Source organism: Phalangium opilio, unplaced genomic scaffold (assembly GCF_054372755.1).
Source record: "Phalangium opilio isolate 3A_F unplaced genomic scaffold, DU_Popi_V2 ptg000101l_1, whole genome shotgun sequence".
Taxonomy (NCBI): Eukaryota; Metazoa; Arthropoda; class Arachnida; order Opiliones; family Phalangiidae; genus Phalangium; species Phalangium opilio.
Genome location: NW_028324204.1, coordinates 10,693,495 through 10,700,462, shown reverse-complemented (window position 1 = coordinate 10,700,462; position 6,968 = coordinate 10,693,495).

Genomic DNA, 6,968 nt, shown 5'->3' with positions numbered 1-6,968 from the left:
GCAAAAGAAAAAACTTCGCAGTTTCGAACCTGTGGCCTTCCGGGAGTGAGGCGGATGCGATAACCGCTACACTAAAGATATGTTATTATTTTTAATCGAAAGAACAGGGTCAAGTAATTAAGCAATACGTGAACAAACAAACCCCTCCATAGAAAATGCATTAGACTATACTTTGCAGGCTCGTAACTCTGTTTCTACTGTAGATAAGGCGATGTCCTTTGAGTATGTTATATTCCAATTTGTCCCCCATCTAACCATACTAAAAACATTGAGCTACGACAAACAGGGGCCGAGTAATTAAGCTAAACGTAAACAAACAACCCGTCCAAAGGAAATGCATTAGACTATGCTTTGCAGGCCCATAACTCTGTGTCTACTAGAGATACGGGGATGTCCTTAGGATATGTTATAGTCCAAATTGTCCTTCATCTAACCATACTAAAAACTTTGGGCTACGACAAACAGGGGCCGAGTACTTAAGCAAAACGTAACGAAACAAACCCCCTCCATAGGAAATGCATTAGACTATTCTTTGCAGGCTCGTAACTCTGTTTCTACTGGAGATACGGGGATGTCCTATGAGTATGTTATAGTCCAATTTGTCCACCATCTAACCATACTAAAAATAATAAGCTACGACAAACAGGGGCCGAGTAATTAAGCTAAACGTAAACAAACAACCCGTCCATAGGAAATGCATTAGACTATATTTTGCAGGCCCATAACTCTGTGTCTACTAGAGATACGGGGATGTCCTTAGGATATGTTATAGTCCAAATTGTCCTTCATCTAACCATACTAAAAACTTTGGGCTACGACAAACAGGGGCCGAGTACTTAAGCAAAACGTAACGAAACAAACCCCCTCCATAGGAAATGCATTAGACTATACTTTGCAGGCTCGTAACTCTGTTTCTACTGGAGATACGGGGATGTCCTATGAGAATGTTATAGTCCAATTTGTCCCATATCTAACCATACTAAAAATAATGAGCTACGACAAACAGGGGCCGAGTAATTAAGCTAAACGTAAACAAACAACCCGTCCATAGGAAATGCATTAGACTATATTTTGCAGGACCATAACTCTGTGTCTACTAGAGATACGGGGATGTCCTTAGGAAATGTTATAGTCCATATTGTCCCCCATCTAACCATACTAAAAACATTGAGCTACGACAAACAAGGGCCGAGATATTAAGCAAAATGTTCGTCAACTTTGGTATCGTCTCACTTATTTTTATTATGTTACTTATGATTTTTGCACTAAACTTTGGAGGCTCATAACTCTTGTTCTACAAGAGATACTGGGATCTCCTTTGGATAAGTTATAGTACTCTTTGCTCCCCATACAAGGATATTTTAAACTTGAGGCTACCTCAATATCGTCGTCAACTTATTTTTTGTCTCACTTATTGTTAGAAGGTTACTTTTGATTTTTGAAAATAAACTTTGCAGGCTCGTAACTCTGGTTCTACCAGAGATACGGGGATGTAAATAATGTGACCTTGACACAAATGTTCGGATAATTATAAAGGTCTTTGCATGTTCCAAGCAAAAGAAAAAACTTCGCAGTTTCGAACCTGTGGCCTTCCGGGAGTGAGGCGGATGCGATAACCGCTACACTAAAGATATGTTATTATTTTTAATCGAAAGAACAGGGTCAAGTAATTAAGCAATACGTGAACAAACAAACCCCTCCATAGAAAATGCATTAGACTATACTTTGCAGGCTCGTAACTCTGTTTCTACTGTAGATAAGGCGATGTCCTTTGAGTATGTTATATTCCAATTTGTCCCCCATCTAACCATACTAAAAACATTGAGCCACGACAAACAGGGGCCGAGTAATTAAGCTAAACGTAAACAAACAACCCGTCCAAAGGAAATGCATTAGACTATGCTTTGCAGGCCCATAACTCTGTGTCTACTAGAGATACGGGGATGTCCTTAGGATATTTTCTATGGAGGGGTTTGTTTGTTCATGTATTGCTTAATTACTTGACCCTGTTCTTTCGATTAAAAATAATAACATATCTTTAGTGTAGCGGTTATCGCATCCGCCTCACTCCCGGAAGGCCACAGGTTCGAAACTGCGAAGTTTTTTCTTTTGCTTGGAACATGCAAAGACCTTTATAATTATCCGAACATTTGTGTCAAGGTCACATTATTTACATCCCCGTATCTCTGGTAGAACCAGAGTTACGAGCCTGCAAAGTTTATTTTCAAAAATCAAAAGTAACCTTCTAACAATAAGTGAGACAAAAAATAAGTTGACGACGATATTGAGGTAGCCTCAAGTTTAAAATATCCTTGTATGGGGAGCAAAGAGTACTATAACTTATCCAAAGGAGATCCCAGTATCTCTTGTAGAACAAGAGTTATGAGCCTCCAAAGTTTAGTGCAAAAATCATAAGTAACATAATAAAAATAAGTGAGACGATACCAAAGTTGACGAACATTTTGCTTAATATCTCGGCCCTTGTTTGTCGTAGCTCAATGTTTTTAGTATGGTTAGATGGGGGACAATATGGACTATAACATTTCCTAAGGACATCCCCGTATCTCTAGTAGACACAGAGTTATGGGCCTGCAAAATATAGTCTAATGCATTTCCTATGGACGGGTTGTTTGTTTACGTTTAGCTTAATTACTCGGCCCCTGTTTGTCGTAGCTCATTATTTTTAGTATGGTTAGATGGGGGACAAATTGGACTATAACATTCTCATAGGACATCCCCGTATCTCCAGTAGAAACAGAGTTACGAGCCTGCAAAGTATAGTCTAATGCATTTCCTATGGAGGGGGTTTGTTTCGTTACCTTTTGCTTAAGTACTCGGCCCCTGTTTGTCGTAGCCCAAAGTTTTTAGTATGGTTAGATGAAGGACAATTTGGACTATAACATATCCTAAGGACATCCCCGTATCTCTAGTAGACACAGAGTTATGGGCCTGCAAAGCATAGTCTAATGCATTTCCTTTGGACGGGTTGTTTGTTTACGTTTAGCTTAATTACTCGGCCCCTGTTTGTCGTAGCTCAATGTTTTTAGTATGGTTAGATGGGGGACAAATTGGAATATAACATACTCAAAGGACATCGCCTTATCTACAGTAGAAACAGAGTTACGAGCCTGCAAAGTATAGTCTAATGCATTTTCTATGGAGGGGTTTGTTTGTTCACGTATTGCTTAATTACTTGACCCTGTTCTTTCGATTAAAAATAATAACATATCTTTAGTGTAGCGGTTATCGCATCCGCCTCACTCCCGGAAGGCCACAGGTTCGAAACCGCGAAGTTTTTTCTTTTGCTTGGAACATGCAAAGACCTTTATAATTATCCGAACATTTGTGTCAAGGTCACATTATTTACATCCCCGTATCTCTGGTAGAACCAGAGTTACGAGCCTGCAAAGTTTATTTTCAAAAATCAAAAGTAACCTTCTAACAATAAGTGAGACAAAAAATAAGTTGACGACGATATTGAGGTAGCCTCAAGTTTAAAGTATCCTTGTATGGGGAGCGAGTTATGAGCCTCCAAAGTTTAGTGCAAAAATCATAGGTAACATAATAAAAATAAGTGAGACGATACCAAAGTTGACAAACATTTTGCTTAATATCTCGGCCCTTGTTTGTCGTAGCTCAATGTTTTTAGTATGGTTAGATGGGGGACAATTTGGACTATAACATTTCCTAAGGACATCCCCGTATCTCTAGGAGTTATGGGCCTGTAAAATATAGTCTAATGCATTTCCTATGGACGGGTTGTTTGTTTACGTTTAGCTTAATTACTCGGCCCCTGTTTGTCGTAGCTCAATGTTTTTAGTATGGTTAGATGGGGGACAATATGGACTATAACATTTCCTAAGGACATCCCCGTATCTCTAGTAGACACAGAGTTATGGGCCTGCAAAATATAGTCTAATGCATTTCCTATGGACGGGTTGTTTGTTTACGTTTAGCTTAATTACTCGGCCCCTGTTTGTCGTAGCTCATTATTTTTAGTATGGTTAGATGGGGGACAAATTGGACTATAACATTCTCATAGGACATCCCCGTATCTCCAGTAGAAACAGAGTTACGAGCCTGCAAAGTATAGTCTAATGCATTTCCTATGGAGGGGGTTTGTTTCGTTACGTTTTGCTTAAGTACTCGGCCCCTGTTTGTCGTAGCCCAAAGTTTTTAGTATGGTTAGATGAAGGACAATTTGGACTATAACATATCCTAAGGACATCCCCGTATCTCTAGTAGACACAGAGTTATGGGCCTGCAAAGCATAGTCTAATGCATTTCCTTTGGACGGGTTGTTTGTTTAAGTTTAGCTTAATTACTCGGCCCCTGTTTGTCGTAGCTCAATGTTTTTAGTATGGGTAGATGGACGACAAATTGGAATATAACATACTCAAAGGACATCGCCTTATCTACAGTAGAAACAGAGTTACGAGCCTGCAAAGTATAGTCTAATGCATTTTCTATGGAGGGGTTTGTTTGTTCACGTATTGCTTAATTACTTGACCCTGTTCTTTCGATTAAAAATAATAACATATCTTTAGTGTAGCGGTTATCGCATCCGCCTCACTCCCGGAGGGCAACAGGTTCGAAACTGCGAAGTTTTTTCTTTTGCTTGGAACATGCAAAGACCTTTATAATTATCCGAACATTTGTGTCAAGGTCACATTATTTACATCCCCGTATCTCTGGTAGAACCAGAGTTACGAGCCTGCAAAGTTTATTTTCAAAAATCAAAAGTAACCTTCTAACAATAAGTGAGACAAAAAATAAGTTGACGACGATATTGAGGTAGCCTCAAGTTTAAAATATCCTTGTATGGGGAGCAAAGAGTACTATAACTTATCCAAAGGAGATCCCAGTATCTCTTGTAGAACAAGAGTTATGAGCCTCCAAAGTTTAATGCAAAAATCATAAGTAACATAATAAAAATAAGTGAGACGATACCAAAGTTGACGAACATTTTGCTTAATATCTCGGCCCTTGTTTGTCGTAGCTCAATGTTTTTAGTATGGTTAGATGGGGGACAATATGGACTATAACATTTCCTAAGGACATCCCCGTATCTCTAGTAGACACAGAGTTATCAGCCTGCAAAATATAGTCTAATGCATTTCCTATGGACGGGTTGTTTGTTTACGTTTAGCTTAATTACTCGGCCCCTGTTTGTCGTAGCTCAATGTTTTTAGTATGGTTAGATGGGGGACAATATGGACTATAACATTTCCTAAGGACATCCCCGTATCTCCAGTAGAAACAGAGTTACGAGCCTGCAAAGTATAGTCTAATGCATTTCCTATGGAGGGGGTTAGTTTCGTTACGTTTTGCTTAAGTACTCGGCCCCTGTTTGTCGTAGCCCAAAGTTTTTAGTATGGTTAGATGAAGGACAATTTGGACTATAACATATCCTAAGGACATCCCCGTATCTCTAGTAGACACAGAGTTATGGGCCTGCAAAGCATAGTCTAATGCATTTCCTTTGGACGGGTTGTTTGTTTAAGTTTAGCTTAATTACTCGGCCCCTGTTTGTCGTAGCTCAATGTTTTTAGTATGGTTAGATGGACGACAAATTGGAATATAACATACTCAAAGGACATCGCCTTATCTACAGTAGAAACAGAGTTACGAGCCTGCAAAGTATAGTCTAATGCATTTTCTATGGAGGGGTTTGTTTGTTCACGTATTGCTTAATTACTTGACCCTGTTCTTTCGATTAAAAATAATAACATATCTTTAGTGTAGCGGTTATCGCATCCGCCTCACTCCCGGAAGGCCACAGGTTCGAAACCGCGAAGTTTTTTCTTTTGCTTGGAACATGCAAAGACCTTTATAATTATCCGAACATTTGTGTCAAGGTCACATTATTTACATCCCCGTATCTCTGGTAGAACCAGAGTTACGAGCCTGCAAAGTTTATTTTCAAAAATCAAAAGTAACCTTCTAACAATAAGTGAGACAAAAAATAAGTTGACGACGATATTGAGGTAGCCTCAAGTTTAAAGTATCCTTGTATGGGGAGCGAGTTATGAGCCTCCAAAGTTTAGTGCAAAAATCATAGGTAACATAATAAAAATAAGTGAGACGATACCAAAGTTGACAAACATTTTGCTTAATATCTCGGCCCTTGTTTGTCGTAGCTCAATGTTTTTAGTATGGTTAGATGGGGGACAATTTGGACTATAACATTTCCTAAGGACATCCCCGTATCTCTAGGAGTTATGGGCCTGTAAAATATAGTCTAATGCATTTCCTATGGACGGGTTGTTTGTTTACGTTTAGCTTAATTACTCGGCCCCTGTTTGTCGTAGCTCAATGTTTTTAGTATGGTTAGATGGGGGACAATATGGACTATAACATTTCCTAAGGACATCCCCGTATCTCTAGTAGACACAGAGTTATGGGCCTGCAAAATATAGTCTAATGCATTTCCTATGGACGGGTTGTTTGTTTACGTTTAGCTTAATTACTCGGCCCCTGTTTGTCGTAGCTCATTATTTTTAGTATGGTTAGATGGGGGACAAATTGGACTATAACATTCTCATAGGACATCCCCGTATCTCCAGTAGAAACAGAGTTACGAGCCTGCAAAGTATAGTCTAATGCATTTCCTATGGAGGGGGTTTGTTTCGTTACGTTTTGCTTAAGTACTCGGCCCCTGTTTGTCGTAGCCCAAAGTTTTTAGTATGGTTAGATGAAGGACAATTTGGACTATAACATATCCTAAGGACATCCCCGTATCTCTAGTAGACACAGAGTTATGGGCCTGCAAAGCATAGTCTAATGCATTTCCTTTGGACGGGTTGTTTGTTTAAGTTTAGCTTAATTACTCGGCCCCTGTTTGTCGTAGCTCAATGTTTTTAGTATGGGTAGATGGACGACAAATTGGAATATAACATACTCAAAGGACATCGCCTTATCTACAGTAGAAACAGAGTTACGAGCCTGCAAAGTATAGTCTAATGCAT